Source organism: Rutidosis leptorrhynchoides, chromosome 3 (genome assembly GCF_046630445.1).
Source record: "Rutidosis leptorrhynchoides isolate AG116_Rl617_1_P2 chromosome 3, CSIRO_AGI_Rlap_v1, whole genome shotgun sequence".
Lineage (NCBI taxonomy): Eukaryota > Viridiplantae > Streptophyta > Magnoliopsida > Asterales > Asteraceae > Rutidosis > Rutidosis leptorrhynchoides.
The window spans coordinates 565043260-565065903 of NC_092335.1; positions in this window are offsets into that span (position 1 = coordinate 565043260).

A 22644-nucleotide genomic window follows, 5' to 3' on the forward strand; every position below is an offset into this window, starting at 1 on the left:
GTCTTTGTATGTTTCTGATTTAATTCACACAGTACTCCCTCTTAACCCAAGTTTCTATCTGTCATCTTCTTTTTCCTAACAGTCCATCATCATCATCATCGTTTATCACAACCTAAACATCATTGTTAACTATGAACATCATCACGATTATTGTCGAATTTCATCATCATTTCTTATCTTCGTTATTACATAAGTTCATAATCACGTAATCATCATTTTAATCGTCATCAATCATCATTCATCAACTTACATCATTTAAATCATCATCGTTATTTTATTTTAATTATCACGATCATTGTGACAGACTATCAACATAATCATTTTAGAACCAAATCATTATATTCAACATGACAATATTATCTATCATGCATCATCTCATCATCCTTATCTATCTCGCCTCTATAATATTACAGTTATCATCATCTATCCCATGTATTATCATCATCTTTACTAAAGCATCACTTTCATTACTTTTTCGGTCCAATCAGAGATCATACGATGGATCTCGGCCCAATAAAGCAACTATGTACAAGGTTTGCATAACATGGCAGTCCAATACATTACACAGTCCAATAGCACAAAGGTATCCAGTCCAATATCAGGCCCAACCATTATTACACAGTCCCTTATCGATTTATTTATCTAGTTTAGCAAATTAAATAAGTTAGACAGAAAGAAGTGGGTGGGGTATTTGATTCAACATATAATTATTTACTAAAACATCATTATCATCATTCTCTTTTCTCTTTACACGACATTATTATTCAACTAAATCATCACCATCATCATATCTGTTTGAAAACAGAAAGAAAAGTACGCAGCAGTAGAAAGCATCAAAATGATGTTCATGATAATTGGAAATGGTGGTTTCGAACAGGAAATATAGACAGAAATATCGCAATATACGACTGTTTGAGGGGTGGTTGTTTTCGGTGGTTAAAATAGAAATAATGGTGACTAGTTGGTGTGGCGACGGTTGGACCAGAAATAGAAAATATGGTGGATTAATTAGAAGTGGTGAGAGTCTAGTGGTGGTTTGGATTTTTGAGCTGTTTGGACATAAACCACAACGAACAGCGGCAATAACATGTAATTGTTTAGTGGTTGTGTTTGAGAAAAATTATAAGCGTCGCAGTAGGGACTTACAGCAGTAATAGCGAGATGAAAAAGGGACGTGGTTGTTTGCGTCTACATAAACAAGACAGGAGTCGCTGCAGTGAAGAGTTGTGGTGGTGATTTGTGCTTGTCATGGACTCACGGTTGAGGTGTAGCAGCCATCAGGTGATGTTTTGAGTGGTGGTTTGATGGTGTTGGTTCATAGCAACAGTAGCTTCGAAGAAACAACAATGAACCGAAGTAAAACAGTAGCAGAGTGTCGATGGGTGGTTGTTATGGGTTGCACTAGTAACTGAAATAGGGGTGTTTGTGGGTTGGGTTTACTCACAGCAGAAACAACATTAACAAGGAAACGAGTAGCTAGTAGCGAGTTTGTGTAGTTTTGAATTTAAAACTGAAAAGGAAATGAGTAGAACTACAAGTGGGTTTAGGGTGTTGTGGACATAGGTGGTTGATTGTTCTAGGGTGGCGGATGAGTGGTGACTCTCGGTGATCGATGGTTGACCGATGGTTTGCAGGTCACGGTGGGGAATGGTGGGTGATGAGAAAGGTGGTGCAAAAGTTAAAGCTTAGGTGATATGTGTATGTGATCTATATGTATATATACATATATATATATATATATATATATATATATATATATATATATATATATATATATATATATATATATATATATATTAAACATGTCAATAATTTTGTAAGTGGGGAAAGAACGAATCAAACATAGTATCCAATCAATGTATCAATTATACATAATGCACAATAATGAAGTAGTCTAAACTTTGGATTTTAATAGTCGACATAATATCACAAGTAAAATAGGAAGACAGTGATGTAATAATAATTCAATTCGCGTAATATCTTACCTTTACATATTATGTTTAATATTATTAGTTACTAAATATATTATTAATAATAATTATTATAAGAATAATAATATTAATAATAATGATAATAATAATTATTAATGATAATAATTATTTATAATTGTGTTAATAATGATAATAATAATATTAATATAACAAGTTAATATTAATACATAATTATTTACATAAAATGAGATATTATAAATTTCTATATGTTATCTTTTTAAATTATTTATTTTACAATATTAAATCCAACAATTACATCATATAATATTTTAATTTATATTTCAAATTATTGTATCTATATGTATATATATTTAAATATATACATATCTATTTACAATTAATTGTTCATGAATCGTCGAAAAGGGTCGAGGTTAAATGAATGTAATGAAAACAGTTCACAAATTCCGAGACTCACATTTACAGACTTTGCTTATCGTGTTGAAATTATATGAGAATTAAGTTTAAATTTTGTCAGAAATTTCCGAGTTGTCACAGTACCTACCCGTTAAATAAATTTCGTCCCGAAATTTGAGTGAGGTTGTCATGGCTAACAATGAAAATTTTTTTATTACGAATATGAGTTGATAAATAAGGTTTTATCATCATTGATAAATATAGATAAAACGATTCAATTATGTGAAACGTACGAGTGAAGCTGTCACAAAAGAGTGAAATGAGAAATTTAAGATTTGTCTTACTTTTGACATAATCACGTGTGAATTCCGGAATTCATGGGATTTAACAGAAAATCTTGGAAATCTATAAGATCTGATTCTTCGGGATTTATGAAAATTAAGATCTCTTTAATTAAATGCGATCATCTATCTCGATTGCTTTGTCTGGTATTTCCACTATAAATGAACTTCTTCCGTTCCATTATTTTCACCACTCCCATTTTCTATACTTTAATTCATACTTCCAAATCATCAGTCAATATACTTCATCCAGTTTTAATTCTGGATATATTTCTGACTTTCAGATCGATCATTCTCCTTTTTCATCTACCACCGGAGGAATCTGTTAACTTCTACTATTACTTTGGTCTTATAGTGTTTTTCATTCTTCCATGTATTTATGTTGCTATTCGTATTGATATACACCGTTTGTAATTTTTGTGTTTGTGATCGGCTTTGTATTTTCATTTATACTTCGGAGCTCCATGCTCTTGTTTTCTCTTCCCGACTTCAAGTCAAGCGAATAATGGTTCAGAATTCGTAAGTATGAAGTTTCGATTGATCATAATGTTCTAAGCAGGAAGAAACGTAATAGCACGATTTGATTTGGTAAATTACCAGAATTACCGAAAAAGATAGAACTATCAAGTAATTATGTTTTTGATATGCTTAGAGGTTAAATAGAATGAAAGGGTCGCATAACATGGTTCATGATGAGGGTATGGTCTACTGTGAACCATCATCACATTCCATTAGAAATTTAGCATGACTTACTGTAATATAATCACGTTGGGCTGACGTCATTATATTATACTAACTCATGCTTCAATTCCCAACACTTCTCCAGAAATCATTCACAATTTAAACTCGAATTTAAAAGAATTTTAGAAACTAAAATAGTTTCCTTTATGATGTAACACGGATAGCACGAAGAGGTATATAATTTCGGACAAGAATATCTATGAAAATGTTCTCAGAAATATCGAAGATATTCTTGATGATATTTTGGAATTTCTAAATTCGAAGGTTGATGAAGAAAGATTTTCCGCAAAATTTTAACATGACTTTGGAGCAAGATATTCTCTAAAAATTTCAACGAATCAAGAATTACCTGGATTCTTTGAATATAGGGTATGGTCCTTGTATTTATCCTTGGTCTCCTTCGTGGTTAGCTCAATCCGTTTTCCAGTTCCAACTTTTCTGAGCTTTCCCAACATACTATTTTTTATTATCAAACTTCTGGCTGTTAAGACTATTTACAATTTTGCTATTTTCTCTGCATTTAATGCTACCATATCTGAATCATCGGTTATCAATCTGAGGTGGTTTCAGGAGAATTGGGTTTTAGATGATTAAACGCTGATGGTAATATGGTGGAATATTAAAGGTTCCTCGGTAACAATAAAAGAGCACGCATATATATATATATATATATATATATATATATATATATATATATATATATATATATATATATCAGGGTTATAATAAGGTTGTTTCGAACGAAAAATCGAAGTTGACTTGCTGGAGCTGTGACAAAATTTGCTACTTTGAAAAGGGATTGCAAGTTATTTGTGGTAATAACAACGCCAAAAGAGCTAGCATAGATACGTGTTAAACGTTTACTCAGGTTCCGAGAGTTTTTCAGGTGCATAACTATATGCATCAATCTTTTCTTCCGTAGATGAAGTGCGGTTGGTTCATCCTCTTGATTGAGGTATTTTCAAGAATCTTTAAAAATTTGAACGCAGATCGTAATCGTCAAGATACAAATGAGGTTTAAGATGAAATCAAGTGGTAAACTTGAAGAATTGTTTAGTTTCATATGTCATAATCAGTATTTTAATTCATTTTAGTTGTCCAATGTTAGTAGTCCACAGTTGATAGTCCACAGTTAACAGTCCAATAATTCATATATAGCTTATAATATTCGAATTAATTAATACGTATCGTGATCCGTGTACATGTCTCAGACTCGATCACAACTCAAAGTATATATATTATTGTAGAATCAACCTCAACCCTGTATAGCTAACTCAAACATTACTGCATATAGAGTGTCTATGGTTATTCCAAATAATATATATAGATGCGTCGATATGGTATGTTAAAACCTTGTATACGTGTCCCGAAATTTAAAGTGAGTAAAAAAAATAACATAAATTAAATGACGATAAATAAAGTACATAAAGTAAATAACAGAAATTAAATGACAATAAATAAAATTGCGAGAATATAAATGGCGATAAATAAATTGCGATAATTAAAATGTAATAAGGAATTAACAGTTAGCTAGGAACAGTTAGCTAGGATTAGTTAGCGTGGATTCTTAACAAAATTTCTCATAATTAATTTGTTTGTTTCTAACAAATTTTATTTTGTCCAATGTTTTCTTCATTATGCCACTTGTTGGATTCTGATAGATAAAAATCCAATATGAAATTGAATGAAAATGGTTATTCTGTGATGAACGGATTCTTATATCTGTGGATATAAGTAGGATAGTAATGACTGTTGAATCGGATTCGAAGAATGTACAGTGTAACTAATTAATGTGAAATCTAAATATTCCTCAGGTTTTACCTACCCGTTAAAATATTTTCACCATTAACAGTTTCTACAAAATAATTTTTAATTACAATCTTTTATGAAAACATATATACATATATATTTTCTTCAGATGTAATCATGGATTTAATGAGTTAATATGATATTAAACTCATCTGATTTACGGTTAGAACTAGAGTACATAATCTCTAAAACATTAGAGATTACATAATCACCATGAAGAACGAAGATAATTGATGTAGAACTATACGTAGAACGATGATTATACTCGAGGTACAGAATGAGATGTTGAGGCATGGATTGTTGATGGTACGGGTGTTGTTACTGACGGTACTGTTGGTGCCGGTGATGTTGTCGAAGCTGGTATGTTTTGCACCATATTTTCCAAAGCTACAACTCGGGCGCGAAGCTCGTTGACTTCTTCTATTACACCGAGATGATTGTTGGTTCAGACGAGTGGATGAATAAGATCTAGAATATGAGATAGTATATAATCATGACGGGATACTCTGGAAATGAGAGAGAAAATGGTATCACGAACAGGTTCGCCGGTAAGTGCTTCAGGTTCATTACCAAGTGGGCAATATGGTGGATGGAAGGGATCACCTTCTTCTTGTCTCCAATGATTAAGTAGGCTACGAACCCATCCCCAATTCATCCAAAATTGGTGATGACTGATTGATTGATCCATTCTAGTTACACTGCTTTCGGAGCTCGAGTGGAAATCCATATCGGAATAGCTATCGGAATCTGAGGGACTCAAACTGGTTGAGGGATTCATCTCGTACGATCAGATGAAGGATTTTCGATAAGAAATAGATTATAGGATGTAGATTAGTACCCTGCAATACATAATTTACATATGCATATATAATACTAAAATCCCATAAGGTACGGAGGGATCTACGGAAGCTGTCAGGCAAAGGTAACAATAACAGATATGCTAAGATATGAATTTTGTCTACACACTATTCATGCAATCAATGCAGTAAGATGTGTCTAGACTAGAATGATAAGCAGGTAATTTTTGACACAAAATTATAAGCAAAACTTTTGACATGCAGACACGGTCGAAGTCCAGACTCACTAATGCATCTAAACAACTATCAGTTAGACACACTAATGCAAGACCTGGTTCGCTAAGACCACCGCTCTGATATCACCTATAACGACCCCTCCTAATCTATCTGGACGAATACATTACATTTGGTTACATCACGAGGTACTTGACATCTATATGATACATTTTACAAACATTGCATTCGTTTTTAAAAGACAAACTTTCATTTCATCGAAAACTGACTGCATGCATACCATTTCATAATATATCAAACTATAATTGACTTAATAATAATCTTGATGAACTCAACGACTCGAATGCAACGTCTTTTGAAATATGTCATGAATGACTCCAAGTAATATCTCTAAAATGAGCAAATGCACAGCGGAAGATTTCTTTCATACCTGAGAATAAATATGCTTTAAAGTGTCAACCAAAAGGTTGGTGAGTTCATTAGTTTAACATAAATAATCATATCCATCATTTTAATAGACCACAAGATTTTCATTTTCATTTCTCATAAATATACGTCCCATGCATAGAGACAAAAATCATTCATATGGTGAACACCTGGTAACCGACATTAACAAGATGCATATAAGAATGACCCCTATCATTCTAGGAAATCCTTCGGACATGATAAAAACGAATTCGAAGTACTAAAGCATCCGGTACTTTGGATGGGGTTCGTTAGGCCCAATAGATCTATCTTTAGGATTCGCGTCAATTAGTAGATCGGTTTACTAATTCTTAGGCTACCAAGCAAAAGGGGCATATTCGGCTTCGATCATTCACCCATATAATGTAGTTTCAATTACTTGTGTCTATTTCGTAAAACATTTATAAAAGCGCATGTATTCTCAGTCCCAAAAATATATATTGCAAAAGTATTTAAAAAGGGAGTAATGAAACTCACCATACTGTATTTTGTAGTAAAAATACATATGACGTCATTTAACAAGTGTAGGGTTGACCTCGGATTCACGAACCTATATCATTTATATATTTATTAACACATATAATTCTAATCGAACAAATTGATACATTCCATCTTAATTTATATATTTTATATATTTATTTTGTATATATATATATTTAAAATGATTAATATTTATATGGTTATATTAATATCTATATATGATTAGTATTATATCAAAAATATCTAATTTGTTACATATGAATATTTATACAAAAAAAAATGTTAATATGAACAATACATACTTATATGTAATATTAATAAAAGTATATTTTCATATACAAAATATTTATTTGGTAATATAATATCAATAATAGTAATAAAAGTTGTATTTGCTTATAATGATAATAATACTACTACTTATTATAGTAATAAAAATAATAATGATATTCTTACTAAAAAAATGATTCTTTTATAGTTGCTAAAATAATATAATAATGATAATGATACTAATAGTAAAAATGATTTAAAAAATAAATAATAGTATAGTTGTAATAATATTAATTATGATACTAGTAGTAAAAATAATAATAATGTTACTAATACTAATAATAATTAATGATACTAATTAACTTATCATTAATAACAATAATTAATAATAATAATAATAATAATAATAATAATAATAATAATAATAATAATAATAATAATAATAATAATAATAATAATAATAATAAATAAACTACCTTAAAAGCTTTTCCTAAAAAAAAAAAGCCTCAGACCGGGCTCGAACCCACGACCTCTCATATAACACAAACACCCTCCACCAGAGCTCTACCCATTCATTTCTATTATATTATCTTATTTAAAAACTATATAACGCGTATCTCGGTTTTCCTTCAGCATTGTTGTATGTACTTCCTTCGTAAAAATACATACTCTGCTGCAAATATCTCCTGCCCCAATCTCTTCAGCCCAAATGAAGCATAGGCCAATCCTCGGCCCAACAATTAATATAACTCAGCCCAACAGCAATTTTTATTAAAAAAAATAATGTCGTGGCCTAGTTTCGATCCTAGGACCTCTCGTTTCTCAAACACCCACTCAACCATTAGTCTGCCTTTGTATGTTTCTGATTTAATTCACACAGTACTCCCACTTAACCCAAGTTTCTATCTGTCATCTTCTTTTTCCTAACAGTCCATCATCATCATCGTTTATCACAACCTAAACATCATTGCTATCTACGGACATCATCACGATTATTGTCGAATTTCATCATCATTTATTATCTTCGTTATTACATAAATTCATAATCACGTAATCATCATTTTAATCGTCATCAATCATCATTCATCAACTTACATCATTTAAATCATCATCGTGATTTTATTTTAATTATCACGATCATTGTGACAGACTATCAACATAATCATTTTAGAACCAAATCATTATATTCAACATGACAATATTATCTATCATGCATCATCTCATCATCCTTATTTATCTCGCCTCTATAATATTACGGTTATCATCATCTATCCCATGTATTATCATCATCTTTACTAAAGCATCACTTTCATTACTTTTTCGGTCCAATCAGAGATCATACGATGGATCTTGGCCCAATAAAGCAACTATGTACACGGTTTGCATAACATGGCAGTCCAATACATTACACAGTCCAATAGCACTAAGGTATCTAGTCCAATAGCAGGCCCAACCATTATTACACAGTCCCTCATCGATTTATTTGTCCAGTTTAGCGAATTAAATAAGTTAGATAGAAAGAAGTGGGTGGGGTATTTGATTCAACATATAATTATTTACTAAAACATCATTATCATCATTCTCTTTTCTCTTTACACGACATTATTATTCAACTAAATCATCACCATCATCATATCTGTTTGAAAACAGAAAGAAAAGTACGCAGCAGTAGAAAGAATCAAAATGATGTTCATGATAATTGGAAATGGTGGTTTCGAACAGGAAATATAGATAGAAATATCACAATATATGACTGTTTGAGGGGTGGTTATTTTCGGTGGTTAAAATAGAAATAATGGTGACTAGTTGGTGTGGCGATGGTTGGAACATAAATAGAAAATATGGTGGATTAATTAGAAGTGGTAAGAGTCTAGTGGTGGTTTGGATTTTTGAGCTGTTTGGACATAAACTGTAGTGACCCGAAATTTTCCATGTTTATATATATTAAAAGAAATTGTTACTTACATGATTAAGTGTTTCCAACATGTTAAGCAATCAAACTTGTTAATACTTGATTAATTGAAATAGGTTTCATATAGACAACTGACCACCCAAGTTGACCGGTGATTCACGAACGTTAAAACTTGTAAAAACTATACGATGACATATATATATGGTTATATATATAGTTAACATGATTTTATTATAAGTATGTATCTCATTAGGTATTTTAACAATGAGTTATGTACATAAAAATGAGACTATTAATTTAAGAAACTCGAAAACGATATATATAACGATTATCGTTATAACAACGTCTTACTAGGTACATATGAATCATATTAAGATATTGATACACTTGGTTAATTATGTTAAATGATAAGTAAATATATTATTAAGTGTATTAACAATGAAATACATATGTAAAAATAAGACTACTAACTTAATGATTTCGAAACGAGACATATATGTAACGATTATCGTTGTAACGACATTTAACTGTATATATATCATACTAAGATATATTATATATCATAATATCATCATAATATAACAATTTAACATCTCATTTGTTATAATAAATAATGGGTTAACAACATTTAACAAGATCGTTAACCTAAAGGTTTCAAAACAACATTTACATGTAACGACTAACGATGACTTAACGACTCAGTTAAAATGTATATACATGTAGTGTTTTAATATGTATTCATACACTTTTGAAAGACTTCAAGACACTTATCAAAATACTTCTACTTAACAAAAATGCTTACAATTACATCCTCGTTCAGTTTCATCAACAATTCTACTCGTATGCACCCGTATTCGTACTCGTACAATACACAGCTTTTAGATGTATGTACTATTGGTATATACATTCCAATGATCAGCTCTTAGCAGCACATGTGAGTTACCTAACACATGTGGAAACCATCATTTGGTAACTAGCATGAAATATCTCATAAAATTACAAAAATATGAGTAATCATTCATGACTTATTTACATGAAAACAAAATTACATATCCTTTATATCTAATCCATACACCAACGACCAAAAACACCTACAAACACTTTCATTCTTCAATTTTATTCATCTAATTGATCTCTCTCAAGTTCTATCTTCAAGTTCTAAGTGTTCTTCATAAATTCCAAAAGTTCTAGTTTCATAAAATCAAGAATACTTTCAAGTTTGCTAGCTCACTTCCAATCTTGTAAGGTGATCATCCAACCTCAAGAAATCTTTGTTTCTTACAGTAGGTTATCATTCTAATACAATTTAATAATCGTATTCAAACTTTGGTTCAATTTCTATAACTATAACAATCTTATTTCAAGTGATGATCTTACTTGAACTTGTTTTCGTGTCATGATTCTGCTTCAAGAACTTTCAAGCCATCCAAGGATCCTTTGAAGCTAGATCTATTTTTCTCATTTCCAGTAGGTTTATCCAAGGAACTTGAGGTAGTAATGATGTTCATAACATCATTCTATTCATACATATAAAGCTATCTTATTCGAAGGTTTAAACTTGTAATCACTAGAACATAGTTTAGTTAATTCTAAATTTGTTCGCAAATAAAAGTTAATCCTTCTAACTTGACTTTTAAAATCAACTAAACACATGTTCTATATCTATATGATATGCTAACTTAATGATTTAAAACCTGAAAACACGAAAAACACCGTAAAACCGGATTTACGCCGTCGTAGTAACACCGCGGGCTGTTTTGGGTTAGTTAATTAAAAACTATGATAAACTTTGATTTAAAAGTTGTTATTCTGGGAAAATGATTTTTATTATGAACATGAAACTATATCCAAAAATTATGGTTAAACTCAAAGTGGAAGTATGTTTTCTAAAATGGTCATCTAGACGTCGTTCTTTCGACTGAAATGACTACCTTTACAAAAACGACTTGTAAATTATTTTTCCGACTATAAACCTATACTTTTTATGTTTAGATTCATAAAATAGAGTTCAATATAAAACCATAGCAATTTGATTCACTCAAAACGGATTTAAAATGAAGAAGTTATGGGTAAAACAAGATTGGATAATTTTTCTCATTTTAGCTACGTGAAAATTGGTAACAAATCTATTCCAACCATAACTTAATCAACTTGTATTGTATATTATGTAATCTTGAGATACCATAGACACGTATACAATATTTCGACCTATCATGTCGACACATCTATATATATTTCGGAACAACCATAGACACTCTATATGTGAATGTTGGAGTTAGCTATACAGGGTTGAGGTTGATTCCAAAATATATATAGTTTGAGTTGTGATCAATACTGAGATACGTATACACTGGGTCGTGGATTGATTCAAGATAATATTTATCGATTTGTTTCTGTACATCTAACTGTGGACAACTAGTTGTAGGTTACTAACGAGGACAGCTGACTTAATAAACTTAAAACATCAAAATATATTAAAAGTGTTGTAAATATATTTTGAACATACTTTGATATATATGTATATATTGTTATAGGTTCGTGAATCAACCAGTGGCCAAGTCTTACTTCCCGACGAAGTAAAAATCTGTGAAAGTGAGTTATAGTCCCACTTTTAAAATCTGATATTTTTGGGATGAGAATACATGCAGGTTTTATAAATGATTTACACAATAGACACAAGTACGTGAAACTACATTCTATGGTTGAATTATCGAAATTGAATATGCCCCTTTTTATTAAGTCTGGTAATCTAAGAATTAGGGAACAGACACCCTAATTGACGCGAATCCTAAAGATAGATCTATTGGGCCTAACAAACCCCATCCAAAGTACCGGATGCTTTAGTACTTCGAAATTTATATCATATCCGAAGGGTGTCCCGGAATGATGGGGATATTCTTAAATATGCATCTTGTTAATGTCGGTTACCAGGTGTTCACCATATGAATGATTTTTATCTCTATGTATGGGATGTGTATTGAAATATGAAATCTTGTGGTCTATTATTATGATTTGATAATATATAGGTTAAACCTATAACTCACCAACATTTTTGTTGACGTTTTAAGCATGTTTATTCTCAGGTGATTATTAAGAGCTTCCGCTGTCGCATACTTAAAAAAGGGCGAGATTTGGAGTCCATGCTTGTATGATATTGTGTAAAAACTGCATTCAAGAAACTTATTTCGTTGTAACATATTTGTATTGTAAACCATTATGTAATGGTCGCGTGTAAACAGGATATTTTAGATTATCATTATTTGATAATCTACGTAAAGCTTTTTAAACCTTTATTGTTGAAATAAAGGTTATGTTTTGTTTTAAAATGAATGCAGTCTTTGAAAAACGTCTCATATAGAGGTCAAAACCTCGCAACGAAATCAATTAATATGGAACGTTTTTAATCAATAAGAACGGGACATTTCAGTTGGTATCCGAGCGTTGGTCTTAGAGAACCAGAATTTTGCATTAGTGTGTCTTATCGAGTTTGTTAGGATGCATTAGTGAGTCTGGACTTCGACCGTGTTTACTTGAAAAATGATTGCTTAACAAATTTTGTTGGAAACTATATATTTTTAACATGTGAATATTATGTGATATATTAATCTCTTAACGTGTTTGATATTATGTGATAGATGTCTACCTCTAGAACAAGTCCCATTGACTCACCTAATAATAATGAAGAGTTAAATGTAAACTGGAATGATTCGTGGACTGATTCACAAGTTCCCGAAGAGGAACCGGAAGAAGAGTCGGAACCGGAAGAAGAATCGGAACCGGAAGAAGAATCAGAACCGGAAGAAGAAATAGAACCAGTGGGGGAAATAATAAAACGGTTAAGTAGAAGAAAATCCTTAACCAACCGACCAAAGTTAATTATGGTCAATGGTGTTTCCGCCAAGGAAGCAAAGTATTGGGAGGATTACCAATTCTCCGATGAATCGGATCCCGACAAGGATTCCGATGATGTTATAGAAATTACCCCAACACAATTTAATAAGGCAAAAGAGAACAATAAGGGAAAGGGCATAAAAATAGAGAAATTTGATTCCAAACCCGATGAACTTTTTATGTATCGTCAACACCCGTATTTCTTAAGTTGTGACAATAACCCGGGAACCTCTAAACCACCAGGTTTTTCTAAACCAATGTGGAAAACGACGGCTCGTATTAGGGGAACATCATATATCCCTAGAAACTTGGCAAAACGAACCAAAACCGAAGAAGAAGAAACGAGCGAGTCGGAATAAGATAGTTGTATTCGTGTGGTGTAATATATGTAATATAGTGTGCTTATGCTTTATGATATATGTAAAAATTTCTTGTATTAATAAGTATTTTTTTATGAATCTAACTCTTGTATATTTTAGAGTATAAAAACACAAAATGGATAGACAACCCAATATTTTAAGAGACCTACCCGGAGACATGATTGATGAAATCTTGTCTAGAGTCGGTCAGAATTCCTCGGCACAACTATTTAAGGCGAGATCAGTTTGTAAGACATTCGAAGAACGTTCCAAGAATGCCTTGGTTTATAAAAGGCTTTCGTTCGAAAGATGGGGGATATCACATTGGGAAATCCATAAGTTACGATGTGTTTACTTTGACACATATATTGCGGGGAACCCAAATGCTATTTTACGCAACAATTTAAGAAATTATTTTGACTCAATATATCCGAATATAGGACTTCGTGATTTAGAAAAAGCGGCTAACATGCAACATAAAGAAGCATGCTATGCTTACGGGTTAGTAATGTTCGCTTCTCACCAAAGTGAGAAAAAGAACATCGGGCTACAACTATTAAACAAAACGTTCCCACAAGTGACGGAGTGGGTAATTGGGGTAAGAAATGAGGTTTTTAGGTTATTACGATACTGTTGGTCATTACGTAACCCTCGTCCCTTTGACGACGTTACAACACGCTGTCTTATCAATGACCATAACGGTTATGTTCCACAAGACCAAGGATGGGAAGTAGTCCTAGTAAAACCAGAATGCATGACTTGTTTCTGGACGTATGAATTACGTGTCTTTATTGCCTTTGCTGAACGACTTGTGTACTAGCTAGAATTATCTTCACAACTATCTTGTATCAAAGTTATTGTGTGCTATATTTCATGCTTTATGTAAAATAAGCGGTATTGTAAGTTTGTAAAATATTGTATAAAAGTTTGAACGCGAAATATTATTATAATCAGTTTTTCATATAGAATTGTAGTAGTTGAATTGTATATTAGCTACTAAGTATGAACTTAACGGGTAGGTACTACCCGAATTTAAACTTATAAAACGCTAATATGAAGAAAAAGCTTTTATAAATGAGTTCATATTATGCTACAAAATACTATTAACTACTCTTAATATTCTGTATGATTAACTTGTTCCATTTGACTATTTTGAAGGAAATGGCACCGACTACTCGACACACCGTGAATATGAATGAAGAGGAATTCCGTACTTTTCTAGCTTCAAACATAGCCGCAGTACAGGCTGCGCTACATACCAACAATAACCTTGGATCTAGCAGTACAGGAAATCGTGTAGGATGCACCTACAAAGAATTCACTGCCTGCAAACCTTTGGAATTTGACGGAACCAAAGGACCGATCGGATTGAAACGGTGGACCGAGAAGGTCGAATCGGTGTTTGCCATAAGTAAGTGTACTGAAGAGGACAAAGTGAAGTACGCTACGCATACCTTTACAGGTTCTGCGTTAACATGGTGGAATACCTATCTAGAGCAAGTGGGACAAGATGATGCGTACGCACTACCTTGGTCAGCATTCAAGCACTTGATGAACGAGAAGTACCGTCCCAAAACCGAGGTCAATAAGCTCAAGACAGAACTTAGAGGGTTACGAACCCAAGGATTTGATATTACCACGTACAAAAGACGATTCACAGAATTGTGCCTATTGTGTCCGGGAGCGTTCGAAGATGAGGAAGAGAAGATCGACGCGTTTGTGAAAGGATTACCGGAAAGAATCCAAGAAGATATAAGTTCACACGAGCCCGCCTCCATACAACAGGCATGTAGAATGGCTCACAAACTAGTGAACCAGATTGAAGAAAGAATTAAAGAACAGACTACTGAAGAGGCCAATGTGAAGCAAGTCAAAAGAAAGTGGGAGGAAAACGGTGATAAGAATCACCAATACAACAACAACAGCAATTACAACAATAATCGCAACAACTATCCCAACAATCGCAACTACAACAAATGGCCCAACAACAACAACAACAACAACAACAGCAGCAACTACAACAATCATCCAAACAACAATAATAACCACAACAACAACAACAATCAGAAGCAGCTATGCCAAAGGTGTGAAAAGTATCACTCGGGGTTTTGCAACAAGTGTAAAAGAAATGGTCATAGCGCGGCGAAGTGTGAGGTCTACGGACTAGGGGTTAACAGAACGAAAGGAACTATTGGTGTCAGAACGAGTAATGGCGGGACAAGTAGTGTCGGAGCAAGTTATGCCAATGTAGTTTGTTATAAATGTGGAAAACCGGGCCACATTATTCGAAATTTCCCAAACCAGGAGAACACGAATGGACAAGGCCGCGGAAGAGTTTTCAATATTAATGCGGCAGAGGCACATGAAGACCCGAAGCTTGTTATGGGTACATTTCTTATTGACAATAAATCAGCTTACGTTTTATTTGATTCGGGTGCGGATAGAAGCTATATGAGTAGAGATTTTTGTGCTAAATTAAGTTGTCCATTGACGCCTTTGGATAGTAAATTTTTACTCGAATTAGCAAATGGTAAATTAATTTCAGCAGATAATATATGTCGGAATCGAGAAATTAAACTGGTTAGCGAAACATTTAAGATTGAATTGATACCAGTAGAGTTAGGGAGTTTTGATGTGATAATCGGTATGGACTGGTTGAAAGAAGTGAAAGTAGAGAACGTTTGTTACAAAAATGCAATTCGCATTATACGAGAAAAAGGAAAACCCTTAATGGTGTACGGAGAAAAGGGAAACACGAAGCTACATCTTATTAGTAATTTGAAGGCACAAAAACTAATAAGAAAAGGTTGCTATGTTGTTCTAACACACGTCGAGAAAGTACAAACTGAAGAAAAGAGCATCAATGATGTACCCGTCGCAAAAGAATTTCCCGATGTATTTCCGAAAGAATTACCGGGATTACCCCCACATCGATCCGTTGAATTTCAAATAGATCTTGTACCAGGAGCTGCACCAATAGCTCGTGCTCCTTACAGACTCGCACCCAGCGAGATGAAAGAACTGCAAAGCCAATTACAAGAACTTTTAGAGCGTGGTTTCATTCGACCAAGCACATCACCGTGGGGAGCTCCTGTTTTGTTTGTCAAGAAGAAAGATGGTACATTCAGGTTGTGTATCGACTACCGAGAGTTGAACAAACTTACCATCAAGAACCGCTACCCACTACCGAGAATCGACGACTTATTTGATCAACTACAAGGCTCGTCTGTTTATTCAAAGATTGACTTACGTTCCGGGTATCATCAAATGCGGGTGAAAGAAGATGATATTCCAAAGACTGCATTCAGAACACGTTACAGTCATTACGAGTTTATGGTCATGCCGTTTGGTTTAACTAATGCACCAGCTGTGTTCATGGACCTTATGAACCGAGTGTGTGGACCATACCTTGACAAGTTTGTCATTGTTTTCATTGATGACATACTTATTTACTCAAAGAATGACCAAGAACACGGTGAACATTTGAGAAAGGTGTTAGAAGTATTGAGGAAGGAAGAATTGTACGTTGAGTTTTCAAAGTGCGCATTTTGGTTGGAAGAAGTTCAATTCCTCGGTCACATAGTGAACAAAGAAGGTATTAAGGTGGACCCGGCAAAGATAGAAACTGTTGAAAAGTAGGTAACCTCGAAAACTCCGAAACACATACGCCAATTTTTAGGACTAGCTGGTTACTACAGAAGGTTCATCCAAGATTTTTCCAGAATAGCAAAACCCTTGACTGCATTAACGCATAAAGGGAAGAAATTTGAATGGAAGGAGGAACAAGAGAAAGCGTTTCAGTTATTGAAGAAAAAGCTAACTACGGCACCTATATTATCATTGCCTGAAGGGAATGATGATTTTGTGATTTATTGTGACGCATCAAAGCAAGGTCTCGGTTGTGTATTAATGCAACGAACGAAGGTGATTGCTTATGCGTCTAGACAATTGAAGATTCACGAACAAAATTATACGACACATGATTTGGAATTAGGCGCGGTTGTTTTTGCATTAAAGACTTGGAGGCACTACTTATATGGGGTCAAAAGTATTATATATACCGACCACAAAAGTCTTCAACACATATTTAATCAGAAACAACTAAATATGAGGCAGCGTAGGTGGATTGAATTGTTGAATGATTACGACTTTGAGATTCGTTATCACCCGGGGAAGGCAAATGTGGTAGCGACGCCTTGAGCAGGAAGGACTGAGAACCCATTCGAGTAAAATCTATGAATATAATGATTCACAATAACCTTACTACTCAAATAAAGGAGGCGCAACAAGGAGTTTTAAAAGAGGGAAATTTAAAGGATGAAATACCCAAAGGATCGGAGAAGCATCTTAATATTCGGGAAGACGGAACCCGTTATAGGGCTGAAAGGATTTGGGTACCAAAATTTGGAGATATGAGAGAAATGGTACTTAGAGAAGCTCATAAAACCAGATACTCAATACATCCTGGAACGGGGAAGATGTACAAGGATCTCAAGAAACATTTTTGGTGGCCAGGTATGAAAGTCGATGTTGCTAAATACGTAGGAGAATGTTTGACGTGTTCTAAGGTCAAAGCTGAGCATCAGAAACCATTAGGTCTACTTCAACAACCCGAAATCCCGGAATGGAAATGGGAAAACATTACCATGGATTTCATCACTAAATTGCCAAGGACTGCAAGTGGTTTTGATACTATTTGGGTAATAGTTGATCGTCTCACCAAATCAGCACACTTCCTGCCAATAAGAGAAGATGACAAGATGGAGAAGTTAGCACGACTGTATTTGAAGGAAGTCGTCTCCAGACATGGAATACCAATCTCTATTATCTCTGATAGGGATGGCAGATTTATTTCAAGATTCTGGCAGACATTACAGCAAGCATTAGGAACTCGTCTAGACATGAGTACTGCCTATCATCCACAAACGGATGGGCAGAGCGAAAGGACGATACAAATGCTTGAAGACATGCTACGAGCATGTGTTATTGATTTCGGAAACAGTTGGGATCGACATCTACCGTTAGCAGAATTTTCCTACAACAACAGCTACCATTCAAGCATTGAGATGGCGCCGTTTGAAGCACTTTATGGTAGAAAGTGCAGGTCTCCGATTTATTGAAGTGAAGTGGGGGATAGACAGATTACGGGTCCGGAGATAATACAAGAAACTACCGAGAAGATCATCCAAATTCAACAACGGTTGAAAACCGCCCAAAGTCGACAAAAGAGCTACGCTGACATTAAAAGAAAAGATATAGAATTTGAAATTGGAGAGATGGTCATGCTTAAAGTTGCACCTTGGAAATTCGATTTGGTAAACGAGGGAAATTAAATCCAAGGTATATTGGACCATTCAAGATTATTGATCGTGTCGGACCAGTAGCTTACCGACTTGAGTTACTCAACAACTCGCGGCTGTACATAACACTTTCCACGTCTCGAATTTGAAGAAATGTTTTTCTAAAGAAGATCTCACTATTCCATTAGATGAAATCCAAATCAACGAAAAACTTCAATTTATCGAAGAACCCGTCGAAATAATGGATCGTGAGGTTAAAAGACTTAAGCAAAACAAGATACCAATTGTTAAGGTTAGATGGAATGCTCGTAGAGGACCTGAGTTCACCTAGGAACGAGAAGATCAGATAAAGAAGAAATACCCGCACTTATTTCCAGAAGATACGTCAACACCTCCAACTGCTTAAAATTTCGGGACGAAATTTATTTAACGGGTAGGTACTGTAGTGACCCGAAATTTTCCATGTTTATATATATTAAAAGAAATTGTTATTTACATGATTAAGTGTTTCCAACATGTTAAGCAATCAAACTTGTTAAGACTTGATTAATTGAAATAGGTTTCATATAGACAACTGACCACCCAAGTTGACCGGTGATTCACGAACGTTAAAACTTGTAAAAACTATACGATGACATATATATGGTTATATATATAGTTAACATGATTTGATTATAATTATGTATCTCATTAGGTATTTTAACAATGAGTTATATACATAAAAATGAGACTATTAATTTAAGAAACTCGAAAACGATATATATAACGATTATCGTTATAACAACGTCTTACTAGGTACATATGAATCATATTAAGATATTGAAACACTTGGTTAATTATGTTAAATGATAAGTAAATATATTATTAAGTGTATTAACAATGAAATACATATGTAAAAATAAGACTACTAACTTAATGATTTCGAAACGAGACATATATGTAACGATTATCGTTGTAACGACATTTAACTGTATATATATCATACTAAGATATATTATATATCATAATATCATGATAATATAACAATTTAACATCTCATTTGTTATAATAAATAATGGGTTAACAACATTCAACAAGATCGTTAACCTAAAGGTTTCAAAACAACATTTACATGTAACGACTAACGATGACTTAACGACTCAGTTAAAATGTATATACATGTAGCGTTTTAATATGTATTCATACACTTTTGAAAGACTTCAAGACACTTATCAAAATACTTCTACTTAACAAAAATGCTTACAATTACATCCTCGTTCAGTTTCATCAACAATTCTACTCGTATGCACCCGTATTCGTACTCGTACAATACACAGCTTTTAGATGTATGTACTATTGGTATATACAATCCAATGATCAGCTCTTAGCATCCCATGTGAGTCACCTAACACATGTGGGAACCATCATTTGGCAACTAGCATGAAATATCTCATAAAATTACAAAAATATGAGTAATCATTCATGACTTATTTACATGAAAACAAAATTACATATCCTTTATATCTAATCCATACACCAACGACCAAAAACACCTACAAACACTTTCATTCTTCAATTTTCTTCATCTAATTGATCTCTCTCAAGTTCTATCTTCAAGTTCTAAGTGTTCTTCATAAATTCCAAAAGTTCTAGTTTCATAAAATCAAGAATACTTTCAAGTTTGCTAGCTCACTTCCAATCTTGTAAGGTGATCATCCAACCTCAAGAAATCTTTGTTTCTTATAGTAGGTTATAATTCTAATACAAGGTAATAATCATATTCAAACTTTGGTTCAATTTCTATAACTATAACAATCTTATTTCAAGTGATGATCTTACTTGAACTTGTTTTCGTGTCATGATTCTGCTTCAAAAACTTTCAAGCCATCCAAGGATCCTTTGAAGCTAGATCTATTTTTCTCATTTCCAGTAGGTTTATCCAAGGAACTTGAGGTAGTAATGATGTTCATAACATCATTCTATTCATACATATAAAGCTATCTTATTCGAAGGTTTAAACTTGTAATCACTAGAACATAGTTTAGTTAATTCTAAACTTGTTCGCAAATAAAAGTTAATCCTTCTAACTTGACTTTTAAAATCAACTAAACACATGTTCTATATCTATATGATATGCTAACTTAATGATTTAAAACCTGAAAACACGAAAAACACCGTAAAACCGGATTTACGCCGTCGTAGTAACACCGCGGGCTGTTTTGGGTTAGTTAATTAAAAACTATGATAAACTTTGATTTAAAAGTTGTTATTCTGGGAAAATGATTTTTATTATGAACATGAAACTATATCCAAAAATTATGGTTAAACTCAAAGTGGAAGTATGTTTTCTAAAATGGTCATCTAGACGTCGTTCTTTCGACTGAAATGACTACCTTTACAAAAACGACTTGTAACTTATTTTTCCGACTATAAACCTATACTTTTTATATTTAGATTCATAAAATAGAGTTCAATATGAAACCATAGCAATTTGATTCACTCAAAACGGATTTAAAATGAAGAAGTTATGGGTAAAACAAGATTGGATAATTTTTCTCATTTTAGCTACGTGAAAATTGGTAACAAATCTATTCCAACCATAACTTAATCAACTTGTATTGTATATTATGTAATCTTGAGATACCATAGACACGTATACAATATTTCGACCTATCATGTCGACACATCTATATATATTTCGGAACAACCATAGACACTATATATGTGAATGTTGGAGTTAGCTATACAGGGTTGAGGTTGATTCCAAAATATATATAGTTTGAGTTGTGATCAATACTGAGATACGTATACACTGGGTCGTGGATTGATTCAAGATAATATTTATCGATTTATTTCTGTACATCTAACTGTGGACAACTAGTTGTAGGTTACTAACGAGGACAGCTGACTTAATAAACTTAAAACATCAAAATATATTAAAAGTGTTGTAAATATATTTTGAACATACTTTGATATATATGTATATATTGTTATAGGTTCGTGAATCAACCAGTGGCCAAGTCTTACTTCCCGACGAAGTAAAAATCTGTGAAAGTGAGTTATAGTCCCACTTTGAAAATCTGATATTTTTGGGATGAGAATACATGCAGGTTTTATAAATGATTTACAAAATAGACACAAGTACGTGAAACTACATTCTATGGTTGAATTATCGAAATCGAATATGCCCCTTTTTATTAAGTCTGGTAATCTAAGAATTAGGGAACAGGCACCCTAATTGACGCGAATCCTAAAGATAGATCTATTGGGCCTAACAAACCCCATCCAAAGTACCGGATGCTTTAGTACTTCGAAATTTATATCATATCCGAAGGGTGTCCCGGAATGATGGGGATATTCTTAAATATGCATCTTGTTAATGTCGGTTACCAGGTGTTCACCATATGAATGATTTTTATCTCTATGTATGGGATGTGTATTGAAATATGAAATCTTGTGGTCTATTATTATGATTTAATAATATATAGGTTAAACCTATAACTCACCAACATTTTTGTTGACGTTTTAAGCATGTTTATTCTCAGGTGATTATTAAGAGCTTCCGCTGTCGCATACTTAAATAAGGACGAGATTTGGAGTCCATGCTTGTATGATATTGTGTAAAAACTGCATTCATGAAACTTATTTCGTTGTAACATATTTGTATTGTAAACCATTATGTAATGGTCACGTGTAAACAGGATATTTTAGATTATCATTATTT